At 36.9% G+C, this 16,521-nt stretch overlaps 1 long non-coding RNA gene across 1 annotated transcript in view; it reads right to left on the reverse strand.

Annotated features, from left to right (window-relative positions):
- The window catches only part of LOC148653663 (uncharacterized), a 28,230-nt gene extending 12,029 nt beyond the window's left edge, over window positions 1-16,201 (reverse strand). The window contains exon 1 of the long non-coding RNA XR_015941728.1: window positions 14,972-16,201. This is a non-coding gene — a long non-coding RNA (uncharacterized LOC148653663). The remainder of the gene's footprint in view (window positions 1-14,971) is intronic.
- Between the last annotated feature and the right edge of the window lie 320 nt (window positions 16,202-16,521).

Genomic DNA, 16,521 nt, shown 5'->3' on the forward strand with positions numbered 1-16,521 from the left:
GACAGCTCAAACATGAGAGGTTGAGCTTTATTAGCTCCACCTTGCGGAAATTCCGGATACTTGCAGTACTATAGGAGAATTTACGGTAACTCGCGGTAGACTGCGTAAAGCGCACCACAAAATAATGCGGTATCGCCCACTTGTTTTGAGTGGCTGCATCTGTACCAGTACAAGATCTGCAACACACTTCAGTATAGCATTTGCTATGTGTTCCTTGAGCTACCTTATAGCCTAATAAGCCCCACAATTCTGTTAACTATCCCAATCTCTCTTAAATTCAAAGCCCAAAAGCTTAATTGGTATGACCAATATATAGTATTACAATATTGCTAAAGCAATGACAATAATTAAAGGATTTACAAACATTTAGTATAAAAAAAATTTTTTTAAAGGCTTGCTCTGTGACAGGAGTATTGGGCTTCCATCTGTGTTTCCTCCCCTTTCTCCTACACAGGATTGAGAACTGTGTCTCGAAGATATGGGAATTCTGGGATTAGATTTGTTAGGTTAAAAAACAATGTTTGTCTGATCCCAAAGTATTTTTGCACCACAGCAGAAAGTGAATCTCTGCCTCTGGTTCTCCCTGTTGGCAGTCGGGTAGCAGCCTGTCCTCTCTGTTCAGCCAGGACTGCTTGTGTCTCCCAATTTGTATGGCCTGGCCGTTGTTGTTTAGCCTATACTTAATTGGCATTAGTTTCTCCTTGTTTGTCATCCTACTGAAATACTCTGCTAGTGTATATTTAATTTTTAAGGCCTAGCAACATTCTAATTTTTGTGTTTATGTTTGTGTCTGTTTGAAAATGGGTGTTGTTTGACATGTGCTGTGATTTTGTAGACTTTGATTTGTGGTATTTTAAGTAGTGCTGCCCTGAAGCTGGTTGATGTCAGAGTGGCTCAAGCACAAGACTCTTCTCTAGGTTGAGCTCTTGCCCTAGTAGAGCCTTGAGGTGATAGAAATTCTGGTCACTGCATTTTAGTTGTAATCAATATTTTATTGCTCTTTTCTGTATATTATGGCATAGAAAGCCCTGCATCCCTAGTCCTTGGGTGCTCTCCTTCAGTTAGCCAGGTCAAAACTACCTGATGAACTGATCTTCAATCCAAGTTATGTGTAGATGGCTGTGTATTCCAAAGCATAATTATATTCATATTATTTAAGACGATCTTCAGACACTCAAAAGATCTAGTTGAACAAATAGTTGTAAAAAACACTTTGTTAAGCTGGAGTTACAGCTACTAAGATAAGCTACATCTAATAGGAAAGGAAAGCCATTTGTCCAAATAATCTTGATGTAAAATAAGTTATAAAAATGAAATGCAAACACATTTATTTCTTTCCCATGCTGCTGTATTTTCAAAAATCCCTTTATAGAAAATTTCTAAAGGAACAAAAATATTTAAGAACAAAACTAAAAAACGTAGACACAACACTTGCAGATGTTCATTCCTTCTGTACTAATGATGAAGTGTGTTAATTTGAGCTCACCAACACAGATAAATTATATGGCTTTCTGAAATGTAAACTAACTGTACATTATGTATTTGATGTAAAAAAAATCTATTTAAATTTGCACACAGACTGGATCATACCATATAATTCCATTTAATCAAATGTCATCAAGACTTAACAAACATTTGATTAACTTGGTCAATACTTTAGCTACATACAGTAACTCTGTAAAGAAACTATTTATGTAGCTGTGAATAACAGTGACATGAGCTTTACTAGTTTTACAAACAGTGAGCCAAATTTGCTTTCTTCTTTAAAACAAAATAAAGCAGCTCAGACAAGTGGCCCAGTAACCTTTGGGCATATGGATTCTAGATAGATACATCAGAATTCTCTGTGGATTTTCTGCAGCTCCACATGTTTTCCCAGCAAACCAGCTTTCGATCATGCTTGGTTTCAGATCAAAACAAGATGTTAATGAGTATGTCTAGAGAGCTATAACTTGGCTTGCCTTACGTTCTTCCTCTAAGCATAGCAGTATGTAATGTGCCTTAGACTAAGATTACTTGCAATTCACTACAGGGATGGCATTAAAATAAAATATGTAAGATATATTTTCCTGCAGACTACTTTAAATTAGCTTGTTCCGTGATACATTTTATATCAGTACAAACTACGTGACATGTATGCCAGTACACAGAACATAACAAACACATGGAAGGTGACAAGATAGCAGTGACAGGTTTTGATAACCTTAAAACAGCTAAATGAAGGAGGTACATAGATTGCCCAAGGCAGCATTTTGCATTTTGGTGAGTTATTTTTCCTGAGGGGTAGTTTCTATGTTGTAGCAGTTGCTATGAGGAAAATAAAGCCTCAAAGGAATATTCTGTTGCTGTAGCTAAAGTGGAAGGGAAGACTCTCCCAAAATTGAATGAGTGAACTGATTCATCTGTTTTATTTCTGTCATTGACCTTATCCATTGAGTCCAGTGCTTGTCCTTTAATGCTTGCACAAAAGACTGAATTTGTGGTTTAAAAAAGGAAATGCTTTGAGCAAAAGCAAGCCTTCCAGAAGCTCACTTCTTAATGTTCCCTTTGCCATGTCTCAGAAGTGCCACAGCAGAAGAGCAGGATTATCAAAAAATTAAATCAAAAATTAAAACGTCAGGGAGTCACAATGTCTGGCCTCAGTGACAGAACACTTTGTCAATATCTATCATTTTGTATGGCTTTAGGAGATAGGTTCTCTTGTTCAGTTTATGTGTGTGACTCTTTACAAAGTGAAAAGTGAAGTTCTTTTATATATTTTCAGAACTTATATACAATACAGTTATGAAAAACACAAATATAAAGAGCACTTGAAAGCAGTGCATTCGGTTTCCTTCCCTAATTAGATAGTTTATTACACATACCTAAGACTTCAATTTAAAATCATGTCAAAAACATATTTACATGATACAATATCTGGTGGCCTTTGCAGAGTTCTTATATAAAAAATAAAGCTTTTAGATAATTTACAAAAATATCCCCACACTCTTTAATCATTAATACATTGAAATTTATATGAGCATAATTTAATTTACTATGATCATGCTAAATTAAGTAAATAAGATTATTATTTTGATTTAAGTTAGATATTTGTGCACGCAGACATCCACATCCACAGCTATTTTTACTGAAAATTAACTTGTTTACAAAGATTTATAGAAATTGTAATTAAGAATCTAGGAATAAATCTAGGAATAGGGAAAAAAACAGTTATTCATGCTGCCACAAATATTCCCTGTAGTTGTCAGAGTTTAAAATGTGTTTTGGAAAATAATTGTTTGCCAATTAAAACAAAAATATTTTCATACATATCTCTATGACAGAAAAGCAGATGTATCCTTATATTAACTGCAAGTTAGCCACAGTCTCATTCATATTGAAAATGTTCTAACTAGCACATCAGATTTCTCAGAGAAATCACTTTCCAACTTTATGCATATAAAGAGAAAGAATAAAATATTTAATTAAATGTGCATGTGTTTTATCATTTAAAATGGGAAAAACAAAACAATTTTAGCAGAGTGGAATCTTGGAATGAAATTCAGAAGTTTTACAGAAAGTAAATTTTGTCTTTGTGAACAAATTAATTTTCAAAGACTATTGAAAACAATTATAGTCCAGCACAATTAATCTTAAATCTCATACATCAACTAAAAACTGGAAAACATATCTGTGTTATGGTACAAGCAGTTATGGTGCAATGTGGTAAGTGCAGCATTACCAAGTACGACATTGCTCACAGTACTGGGGCCCTGGATTCAATTCCGGACCTGAGCTACTATCTGCATGGATTTTGTATTTTGTGTTTTCCCATGTTTGCATGGGTTTCCTTTGGATTCTCTGGTTTCCTACCACTCCAAAGGCATACTGGTAGGTTAATTGGCCCTGGTTTGAGTGTTTTCATGTTTGTATCTGTTTGTGCCTTGCCATGGACTGCAGTCCTGTCTAGCGTGCATCCTGCCTGTATTGGATAAGCTGGTTAGAAAATAGGTAGGTCCCTTTTCAAGCCATAAAGACCCATGGGGAATGGGTGGCAAAGGCCACCATTTTTCCTTGACCATTCAACACTGGAGATGGAGGTGATGTTGTCAGCATCACGCTACGATAGGCCTATTACCCCCAGAAGGATTAACCCCTGGTACTCATTTGGAAAGCAGGCTGAGTGGACCTGGGAGCTGTCTGGTGGTTAGAAAATGGATGGATGTACATCTGTGTTATGTGTGTTTAAAAGTTGTAAGATACATGAGATGAAAGATAGTATGTTGTTAAATAAATAATATGTGCTCAGAACCAAGTGAATCTATGGTATTCCATGTAATGACAGATGTCTTTATGATTGAAATATTGGCGCAACGGTATGAATATTGTTTACTAATATTATCTCATATATATAATAGAAAGGCTAGAAAGGTAGAGGATAAATGGGGTAATTTCCGCTTTCATGTTAAGTTGTACATATTATGCATTTATTTGCCCTTGCAAACCATTTACCATTCTGTCACAACACATCACAAACTCATATAAAGGAATTATCTAAGAAGACTAATTAAAAAGCTGTTTTTGCTAGCTGTTAACTCCAAAGTCATGTAACAAAAGCTGCTATTGCTTAAACATTTAAGGCTTTAAGAGCTTTAAGGAATCTGTACTGTACCTTTCCAAATAATATGGAAGGAGCATAAGGATATCAAGGTTCAGGTCATTTTACTTTAATGGTACAATTGAGAATGTTGAAGAGATGAAATGTAACACAATTATTAAAATTAAGATTTTGTTAGGTCAACTGAACTTCAAGTTCAAGTTCACATTTATTTGTAATTCCAGCCATACAGATGCAGCCATTCAAAGTGTGCGGCACAGACACGTACCGGAGGTAATTGGCTACGGCCTCATGCATCGTGAAGCGCGATGACGCAAAATACCGCGGTACATGATTGGTTGACCGACAGGGGCACTCATGGTCCATTGGTCTGTCGTAGAAAGATTTAAATGTCTTTACTGTGCCCGTTTTAGTATTGAATATTTATATGGAATTTTACCACTGAAGGGAAATCTTAGTTGCTGAGCATAAAAAGAATTGGAGCATACTGTAACGCATATGATGGCCATAAACGATTTTAATTTTGGAACATAAACATACAGTATATGGCTGGTCTCGGTAGTTTAAAGAAAAAATACACACCAGTATTCCATTTCTCCCTAAACATTTTAAGCATCGAAGTCTTTAACTAACGTGATACCGGAGTCAACAAGCATACTTTTAAATTTGATTAAAAGGGAATATAATATGGAATCGCGTATCTAAAGAAATTAATAACGATATAATTATATTCATGTACTGCAACACAAGAATAGTACACGCTGTACATTGTCTGTTGATAATGTTTCTGTAGGGCTTTTTCAGCATTCCTCATATGACCTTGCCGGTGGCGCTTTCAGTTAGCTTCCTGACTCACACATCACACCTTGGGTGTTTGAATCCAGCTGGAACCATGACTTTTTATTTAACAAACATTTATTTGAAAAAATAAAACTTTTCCCTGGGTCAGAGATTAAATAAAACTTCACTCGCACCAAACAAATTTATATTTCTAAATATCACAACAGGATCGAATTTAAGTCATTTTAATAACAATGAATAGTCACCTATGCGTTACAAAATAAACATTTATATTGATTTAAATCGCAAACGCGTGTTTAAATATATGTGTTTTTTTATTCACAATCAGACAAATGCAACATAAATTGATATCTTTGTCTTCTAAGTATCTTAATAATCTTTCAGCATAGCTTTCTCCCCGTTTAGACTTATTTTTCTTGGGATCTTGGGATCAAACGTGGAAAGATAAGATTGTAATCGTTTTTATTTTTTAAATACATTTTAGAAAAGTGTAATCTATACTAAAAAGCTGTACACCACCTGCTTTAAAGATACATATTGTAATACTTTCGGGTTCGGATAGGACGGACACAAGAACTCAGACTTGTGGAGTTAAAGCAAGTTAAAGCCTTGATTTTATACATCACCTTTAAAAGTGGCATCTCAAAGCAATACAGTACATGTAAAAACAATTAAAAGGACCACAGATTACAAAGTAAATACCCAACACTGTTTGTACCCATCTGTCATGCTAATAAAGCACCTTGAATTGAATTGAATTGAGGGGGGGGGGGGGGGCGACATTCACGACAGACATTCACAACAGCGACATATCATAAAACGTTTGCACATTGTTAAATTATTACTTGTTTTTCAGGAAGTTAAAAAAACACTTGAATTACTTATCCAGTCTCTCGAAATAACATTATTTTTCAAGCAATGCAACTAACGTCGGGCAACGTGTTTTTTTTAATCCAACATTGACAGCCACATCTTAAATCTAGTCAGTCAGCTCTTTTTTCTCTATTTGAATTGTGGCGATTCAAACAACTTGGGATAACAAGTGGTCTCAAAGTCACCGAGCTCACAGAGCTTCAACAACAGATGACAATTCCCTTAGTCCTTCCTTAGTCTTCCTGAAATTGTCAGATTATGAGTGAATAAAAGCATTTTATTAAAAACATGTTTGCGTTTGTTTGGGAGCTATATTATGTATTTTTCATATGTAAGATATAATGATGTGTTCCTGCTTACACATCGCACGACTTTAAAAGCTAGAAAAACAGGTTTCGATTCACATTATCTGGCAAGCCTTGTTTTGTCAAAGGACAGCACATACAAGGGTTAATTGCACAATGGACCGCACAAAGAAATTTAAAATAGTCTTCTTTAGGTGTGAGGGCAGGAGTGGATCGCAGCAGGCATAATCAGCAAATTAGGAAAACAAAGAACAGGACAGGTGAGACGTGTATCCAGAGCGAGTGATCAGAAAAAGGAAACAGCTGTTACGCCCAGGTTTTCGACGCAATTGTTTTAACTTGCTAATGCATCAGACAGATTTCCTGGCGTATTGTGTTTTAAATAAAATAGGTGTGTCTTTCCCTGGTATTAGCTCATCGTTATGGTGTAAGTTTTATCTGTACCATACTATACAGTATATAGGTACAGACTTCAAGCTGCACCACTGTATCGCTTTAGTAAGGAGACGGACTATGGCCAAAATCACGAAGACTCTCTCACACCAAATAATGAAGATGAAAAGAAACAGGAAGTCAACACGGGACATTGTACAGCATTTGGCTTCGATGGACATCTTCGTTTGTGAAAGCTCAGTGAGACGACATTATAAAGGGGAGAGGAGGCAAAGAGAATCTAAACCGAGGACGATTCAAAGGTAAATAACTTTCTAAAAATACTTTTCTTGCATGTAAATACAACTACGCACATTATTTTTAAAACTAACTGTTGATCTCTTTTTTTTCCAAGTCCTATTGTGCGAGCTATCGACAGACTGACTGATGAAAATGATGAGCTACCGGCGATGCAAGTCCAAAGATGGCTATGGGCTGACCTCGGTGCGACCGTTAGTCCAACATCGATAATAAGAGTGCGCAGGAGGTTTAGATGGAGATACAGAAAAATCAACACATGCCCCATGATAAGGCTATAAAACAAAGAGGAAAGACTCAAATAAGCGCTCCAATGGATTGAACAGGGGGAGGCATTTCATGATGTACGTTTCACCGACAAAACAACAGTGGCTCTGGAACAGTTTTCAACAATGTCATTTTGTAAAAAGGGGAGATATGTGCACAAGCCAAAGCCCAAACATCCACTGAAGGTTCACGTCTGGGGGGGTATATCTAGAAGAGGCCCAGGACCACTTCTTATTTTCGAAGGAATTATGGATCGTGAATTCTTCGAGGAAGCCGTGGTGAAACAGCATGCCGCCCCATATATCAGGGAGCACTTTGGATCAAGGCACCGTCTCTTTCAAGACAACGATCCGAAACACACAGCAGCAAGGGCTATATTATGTATTTTTCATATGTAAGATATAATGATGTGTTCCTGCTTACACATCGCACGACTTTAAAAGCTAGAAAAACAGGTTTCGATTCACATTATCTGGCAAGCCTTGTTTTAACTTGAGGCTTGTAGCAGAAGGAGTGAACTGGGTGAAAACTCCAGCCGAATCCCCAGATCTAAATCCGATAGAGATGGTTTGACATTCGCTGAAAGACTGAAAGGCTGAAAGACTATGTTCGGAAAACTGCTAAGCCCGTCACAAAGCAGGAACTGATCGATGCAATCTATAAATTCTGTGAGGAAGAACTGACTGAACAAAATTGTAACAATTTTATTAACAGGCTGTTTCGTGTTCTTCCTAGGATTGTTGACCAGGGCGGGGGACATTCGGGAATGTGAGTCTGAGAAAGACAGTCTCACGTTTGTGGACAGTCTGTCCACAAACAAAATATTCCTGTTAGACAAGAGGAATGTAACAAAAACAATTACTTTTTGTCAATAAGAAAAGTGTGTGTGTGTCTCTTTCTGCTGGATGTCTCTCTCTCGCTCTGCTGAATGAATAAAAGCATTTTATTAAAAACACGTTTGCGTTTGTCTGGGTATTTACTTTGTAATCTGTGGTCCTTTTAACTGTTTATACATCTACTGTATTGCTTTGAGATGCCACTTTTAAAGGTGATATGTAAAATAAAGTTTTTTTATTATTGTTATAGAGAAACATGATCAGATTTTCCCTGGTTCAGAAAAAAAAGATCTAAAGTATACTAGTTTGTCACTCTTCTCATTCACTCTTTGCTAAATGGCTTTTCATACTAATCTGATCAATCTAACTGCCTGTTTCCTGTGCTTTCTCTATCCTTTAAAATAAACTATTATTCCACAATGCAGGATATTACATAGCAGGTATCACAGGCCAGTTCACAGGTTTGCATGCATAATTTAATTTTGAAAGCCACTGAGACATCAGGTACTACTGTTGTATTTATGAAAAAGAAACAAAACAAAAAGCATACTAATAACTGTGCCATCCTACTCCTTATACAATTGATTATTTATAAACAGTTAACATTGTTAGCAAAATATTTTGAATTATATTTTACCCTGTTTTTTCTTTGGTTTTGTATTTAACTTATTATATGATAGTCAGATTTAATGTATATTTGAACAATGAAAATATATTTTTACAAGATGCGGGGGAAAGTGCAACAACTTATTACAGTGCTAAATTCAATATTATTGATTACTAATAGTTTATGCTTACACCTAACTTTCTTAATTAGATGTATTTAAAACAGTGAACTACTGTAAGTGTAACATAACATTCAGAAATACAATTGAGAATAGTTTTGTGGTGTTTGTATAGATGAAACGTTCCTAAAACGTATAACGTAACAAAGTTAAAGACGATTAAAATCTGTAATCTTTCCACTTGTATGTCATCAGAATATAAAAGTTTCTGCTTTGTCTAAGGATGTTATCAAAAAGTAATCTAAGTGGTGAGAAAGCTGTGCTTAATGATAATTAAGGGACTTAATTAAGGGACTTAGAGATGCTTCATATTGCTTGACTAATTTTAAAAACTAAGTTATAAATCCAGACGCTCTCGGTGCCGCGCCGGGTCTAAATATCTAAATAAACCAGTGCGGCTGTCCCACAGTGAAGTGGGCGTACAGTCTGGGGAGGTATCCGTTTTCCTTGTAAATAGCTCCCTGCTTCTGCACCCCTGGGTCGTACTCTCTGTCTTTTCTTTCTCTCTCGGGCACGCGGGCGGTGTGTTGGCTTGCGCTGTTGGCGGGCGGGGGCGTGGGAGAGCCGGGCTAGCAGGTGGTGACGGAGAAGAAAAATAAAGGCTTTCACTTCCTTTAACTCCGCAAGTCTGAGTTCTTGTGTCCGTCCTATCCAAACCCGAAAGTATTACAATATGTATCTGTATAGCAGGTGGTGTACAGCTTTTTAGTACAGATTACACTTTTCTAAAACGTATTTAAAAAATAAAAAATACAATCTAATCTTTCCACGTTTGATCCCAAAATCCCAAGAAAAATAAATCTAAACGGGGAGAAAGCTATGCTGAAAGTTTATTAAGATACTTAGAAGACAAAGATACTGTATCAATTTATGTTGCATTTGTCTGATTATGATAAAAAAACACATATAATTAAACATGCGTTTGCGATTTAAATCAATATAAATTTTATATTGTAACGCATACTGTACAGCCTCCATTTCTCTATAAAAATATCGTGTGCGCATCCCAAGAGGGGGGGTCCACTGTCAGTGACAGCTGACAATCCTCCATACACCCATGTAAAAAAATAATAATGCCAATGTAAACGTCGTATTTACAATTTGTTGATAATAGAAATCAAAGTTCTCTAAAGCTTTATGATAGTTGACCCAGGCAGCAAAAGATCAGCTGCACTGGTAAGATGCGACACCGAAGATATGATTAATAACCTTTTAAATCTGAAGGGAGATCTAAAGGGATCCCCCCCCCACACACACACACAATAGAAGCAGGAAGCAGAAGCAGGGACCGTTGTCAGAAGGGAAGAAGGTGACTATTCATTGTTATCAAAAATGACTTAAATTCGATCATGTTGTGATATTTAGAAATATAAAAGTCAATTAATTGTCCATAATATTGCTATTCTATTTTTTCAAATATTTTTTTGTTAAAAGAAAAGTCACAGCACTAGCTGGATTTGAACACACAACCTGCAGGTTTAGGAATCAGGCACATAGACCAGTGGGCTATTAGGGAAGTCGCATGAAGAGAGAGGCGAAACAGCCCTACACAGCCCTGTCGCAGCACACGAATATAATCATATCATTATTAATTTCTTTAGATATGCGATTCCATATTATATTAGCAGAAAAGCTTAAAACTACCACTTTTTTACATGCTATTTCACGTTAGTTAATGCTTAAAATGTTTAGGGAGAAATGGAATACCGGTGTGTATTTCTTCTTTAAAGTACCGATTCCTGGAATCTGACACCCTTCTGAAGTGGTTCCATAATATCTGGTATATGGAAAAGAAAGCGTTGATAAAAAAAGCCTGGATTCTCATGTATCTGATACAAGTATATTTTAATACAGTCTTTGATGTGCTCTTGAGGATCCTTGTGATATTTTGAGCTCTGGTTGAATGAAGTGTCGCAGTTTAAATAATTTTCATAGTTAGAAATTATGAAACGCTCTGTTAAAAGCAAGGGAGTTTTTATGTCCTTTGCAGTAAAAGAAAATGCCTGACAAAGTAGGGCTTGGACAGATTCCAAGTTCTTGTACAAATGTGCTAAAGAAATTAGCAAAAAAAGTCATTCCTTTGTCATATTGGTTAGCTAATGTCCTGTCCTCGTTAGTTAGATCAACGAAATGCTTTGGTGTTTGTCAAAGAAAAAACTAAAAGTATTTTCATTTAAAATGACGGTTAGAAAGAATGTGGACCAGCGTAATACTTTGAGTTTACAGCTTGTCCAAAGTCATTCATTATTAATACTATTAGTAATATCTTCGGTAAAGGCTTTGATGCATAAATATTTCTGATAAAGGTAGGTTGTGTACTTTTGTCCAACTGAGCAATCTTGCTTTCATAAAATATACCAACTTTTTAATGACTGATGATTAACATGCTGTAATACACAGTTTAAATTTAAAAGCTCAAATGCTGTACATGAGAGGTTAAGCTTTATTGGCTCCTCCTGGCAGTTTTAAAAGGTGATTCTGGATACTTTCCGGCATGACGTCAAATGACGCGATATATCGCATGATACTGCGTTTTGATGCGACACGCCCACCGGGGTATACCGCGAAATACCCCACCCATTTTGAATGGCTGCATCTGTATACAAGTATACAGTGGAACGAAATATCGTTCTTCCTAGTCCATGGTTCAAATACAGACAGGTCTGACAGGACACTGACATAGACATTGCAGACAGGATACACATAGTGCAAAGTGTAGATAATGCAAATTACTAAGGTACATACATAATTCAATATGAACAAAACACTGGGGGAATTTAAACCCTGTTTCTGGAATTGAAATGCGTGCAAGTAGATTCCAGGGTGTTGAGGATCCTGACACGCCTGCAGGAAAAAGCTGTGGTCCGGTGGAGCTAGCCTGTACCCTGCGATATCTTTTGTTTACAGTAAGAGATAGGTTGTTGTTTGTGCACCAGTCCACTAGTTGCTCCACCTGCTTTCTGTATGGTGACTCATCATTGTTCTTAATGAGGCCCACCACTGTCGTGTCATCGGCAAACTTGATGATGCAGTTTGAACTGTGGCAGTACAGTCATGAATCATCAATGTGAACAGCAGTGGGCTGAGCACACAGCCCTGGGGGGTTCCGGTGCTCATTGTGATGGTGCTGGAGATGTTGTTTCCAATCCGGACTGTCTGAGGTCTCTTGGTCAGAAAGTCCAGAATCCAGTTACAGAGGGAAGTGTTAAGGTTCAGCATGCTTAATTTTTCTATCAGCTTCTGGGGGATGATTGTATTAAATGCTGAACTGAAGTAAATGAAAAGCATTCTTACATAAGAGTCTTTCTTATCCAGGTGGGACAGGGCCAGGTGAAGGCCAAGAGATACGGCATCATCAGTAGACTAGTTGGGGCAGTATAGAAACTGAAGGGGATCCAGAGGGGTAGGAAGTCTGGACTTTATGTGGTTTATGAGTAGCTTCTCTAAGCACTTCATGACAATTGGTGTGAGTTCCACAGGGAGGTAATCATTGAGGTAGGACACGGCTAACTTTTTGGCACTGGTATAATAGTGGTGGATTTGAAGCATACGGGGATGACCGCCTGGCACAAAGAGATATAAAAAATATAGGGTCCAGCAGCCTTACGTGGATTAACTTTGGCTAGTGTCATCCTTCCATCAGCTGTGGACAGGCAAAGCACCCAATCATCAGGAGGAAGTGTGGTTTTCCTCGCAGGCACAACATTGCTTCAAATTGTGCATAGAAGTTGTTCAGCACATCTGGGAGGGAGGCATCACCGTCACTGGCACACGGGTTAGTCCTGTAATCAGTAATAGCCTTGATGCCCTGCCACATGCACCGCGTGTCTCTGGTGTCCAGGAATTTGCCATGGATTTTCCGTGCGCTTTGCCTCCCTGATGGCACGGGACAGGTTGGCCCTCGCAGTCCTGATCTAAATACAACATCACGGGTTCTTAGCAGTGCACAGACATTTTGACATTTCAAAAGTTTCATATTCCCAAACCTATTTAGGTACATTGTTCTGCTGGCATGCTTTATATAATTAAATTTTTGAGTACATTTTACCATTTATCATTTTTAATTGCATAAATATAATACAAGTTCATATTTTGCTTTCTTATTCTTACTGTAGGTTACGCTTCAGTTTCATGGATGTGTGTAATGTATACTAAAATTACTGCATCATTATAGCAGCATATACAGTACACAGTACCAAGCACTACAAAAGTATTACCATAGGTCAATCACAAAGAGAAAAGTCGGAAGTTATAAAAAATTGTATATAATGTAATTATGTCTTATATATGGGATTATATATTATTTATATATAAACTGCAACAGATGTAAGAGATTTGCTCATTAAAAATTTAACATTTGCTATTAGTTTTCAGTAATAGTGTTATCTGCCCTAGGAAATCCAGAGGAAAGTCAATGATTGATTGTCAGCAGCAAATTAGCAAGCTGCTCAGACTCACATTTACATTAAGCCAGATAAGTAAACTTTGTTCTTGAAAGTCAGATAAGATCTACATACTTCATCAATCCCAGATAACATTTTCAGTGATAACAAGGATTTAGTGCCATTGCAAAAAGGTTAAGGTACTGCATATAGAAATTAGTTAAGGATCTTAAGGTTTAAACCACTTTAAAAAGCAAACTCCATTTGAAAGCCACCTCTCACTCTTTACAAGCAAATTTTAATATTATTTTAAGTAACACTATAATATTTTTATTTTGCTTTTTTATTGATTAATACTTACTACTTAATAAATAGAACTTTAAGTTATCTTAATACCAAAACAGTAAAGCTTCTCCTAATTAAAAGTAGTCACTCTCCCTATGGGAATATTGTCACCAAAAGCATTTCTTTATTGTTTATGTAAACAGTCATTCCCAGAAGCAAGGGCAGAGCCACTACAAACTGGTATTCTCAAAGTACAAACTAATTTCAAGTAATGTGCAGTTTACATCCAGAGGGCATTTCCAAACTCTCCCTACTTTGATTAACTACATTTCCCTACTTTCCCTACTTTGATCATGCATGTTTTAGTCTCATCTACATATTTAATGTAACAATTCATAATTTCAACTGAACAGTTATTGTCATTGAAGCCACAAAAAATACGGAAAAAACATGTTTTTACAGATAACTCCATTGGATAAGACAGGGTTTCAAATAAGCTACAGATTTTTTCCTACTCACAACATTTACATACATCTCTATACTTATAATAATAATAATTGCTTACACTTATATGGGGCTTTTCTCCACTCAAAGTGCTTTACAGGTAATGGAGACTCTCCTCCACCACCAATGTGCAGCATCCACCTGGAAGATGCGATGGCAGCCATAGTGTGCCAGAACGCTCTCCACACACCAGCTCTCAGTGGGGAGGAGAATGGAGTGATGAAGCCAATTCATAGAGGGGGATCATTAGGAGGCCATAATTAGTAAAGGCCAATGGGAAATTTGGCCATGACACTGGGGTTACACGACTACCCTTTTCGGAACACGCCATGGGATTTTTACTTCTGTTTAACATTCACACAAATAGATATAAATAACATAAAATCTTATTTATTCAACAAAAAACACAATATTAAAACAAATATTTCCCAACATAATCATACTATATATTGTTACAGCCATGGGTGACAATGGATGTGTCTCAAAGCAATCCTAAAGTTTACCTAGGTTCACCTTAATGCCAGCTCACATCACCATATTTCCACAGAAAAAGCCTCCAGTCTGTTTATTCATCTAATGCTGTCATGACGAGATACTGTAAAGGCGATTATCGATACCACCTACATACAATTAAACTGTCACTTACCTTGTTATCACCAGGTATTAAGCGATGTGTTCGTGTAGGCTAAGTATCCTTGTTTGCTTCCAAAGTTTATCCTGTTTCTCAAATCTGCTTTGCTTTTCAGGTTTTGGATTTCCCTTATGTTTGTCTGCTCTCTCCTTGCATCAACCCTGCCTGTTTAACAACGTCCTGGGCAGTTTTCTTATACTTTGAAACTTTGCCTGTTTTTCCAACCCTCCTTTGCATTCTCCCTGACACTTCATTCAGTCCCTCTCGGCACAACCCAGCCTGGATGACTGTGGCTTTGGTTTCTAAGTGTAATTTTTAGTTTCACTTTTGCCTGCTGGCTAGTTGCTTCAAGCAGAGCCTGCATGTGGATCCAGTCTTCTGTCTCCTGGCGACTGCTATCATTAGGTCAGTGTAACAGATTTCACCATTGATATCCTTGTTTTTCTGCATGATTACTTTGAAATGATTTTGTCATTTTATACCAACCCAATTTTGAAATTGCCAATTATTTTATCTCCCAGGTTTCAGTAATGACTCCTATACTGCAATGAAAAAGAGGAAGAGCCGACAAGCTCCTCTGACTCACCTACACATTGAGTCATTCCTGTTCTGACATGCTGCCTGATCAGGTAATGTGTAACAAAAGACTCGAATTCCTCTGCCGTAGTGGGCTAGCTTTGCCAATCTTTGATATTATGTGTCAGATTCTGTGACCTGTATACTTGAAGCAAATACACAATGACTGAAAACTACAGTATTCACAACTTCAAAATTCGTATTGGCTAAAGATTATACTCCTATCATGTGACAAGTCTGACATCAGTAAGGATAGAGGTGACTCGCCACAGACTTGGAGTGGTTTAATTTTTCACTGTGAAATGAGGTTTTATTCACTATCAAGAATTTTAAGTGATTTCCAAAATATTATTGTCTGTATAATTGTACTTGAAAATTAAACAGCCAGAACATGTTATTAACATGTTATTCGCTTTTGAAAGCATCTCAGAGAAGGACTTGGTTTTGTTGTCGGTAAGCATCTTAACTGCATCTTAACTGCCTGGTTGTATAGAGAGGGCTCACAAAGAAGCCCAGTTATAAGCTCAAAGAGGACCTTAGGCTTTTGTTTGGTTTATGTGGTTTATTTTTATATACATACTTACTTTATGGCTATTTTGTGTGCCTGTTTTACCTAGATTGGCCTACCAACATTAATGTTTATCACAAAATGTTCCAGGGTCTGTCACATCTATCCATACAAACACTATAGAAATTCTTAAACTAGACTAGACTAGAGAAAGTACATTTTCTTACATATGTTAACACATGCCTCCTATAGTTGTCAGGTTGTAATGATCCTTTTACTGTAGTATTTCTGTAGTTTAATTTGGATCAAAAGGCATGGAGATTGATGAGTAGGTCCAGTAGCACACCTTGGGCTCCATGCTCAAGAACACTACAGTGAGTCCAGTTCAGCTCTGTTTTAGCTCATTGCTCCTAGCTCAAGGCCCACTTCAGTTTCATAGCACATAAAATTAAATCGACAGCTTTAGAATTACGTGATGTTG

The sequence above is a fragment of the Lepisosteus platostomus genome, chromosome 10 (genome assembly GCF_059453375.1).
Source record: "Lepisosteus platostomus isolate fLepPlt1 chromosome 10, fLepPlt1.hap1, whole genome shotgun sequence".
Lineage (NCBI taxonomy): Eukaryota > Metazoa > Chordata > Actinopteri > Semionotiformes > Lepisosteidae > Lepisosteus > Lepisosteus platostomus.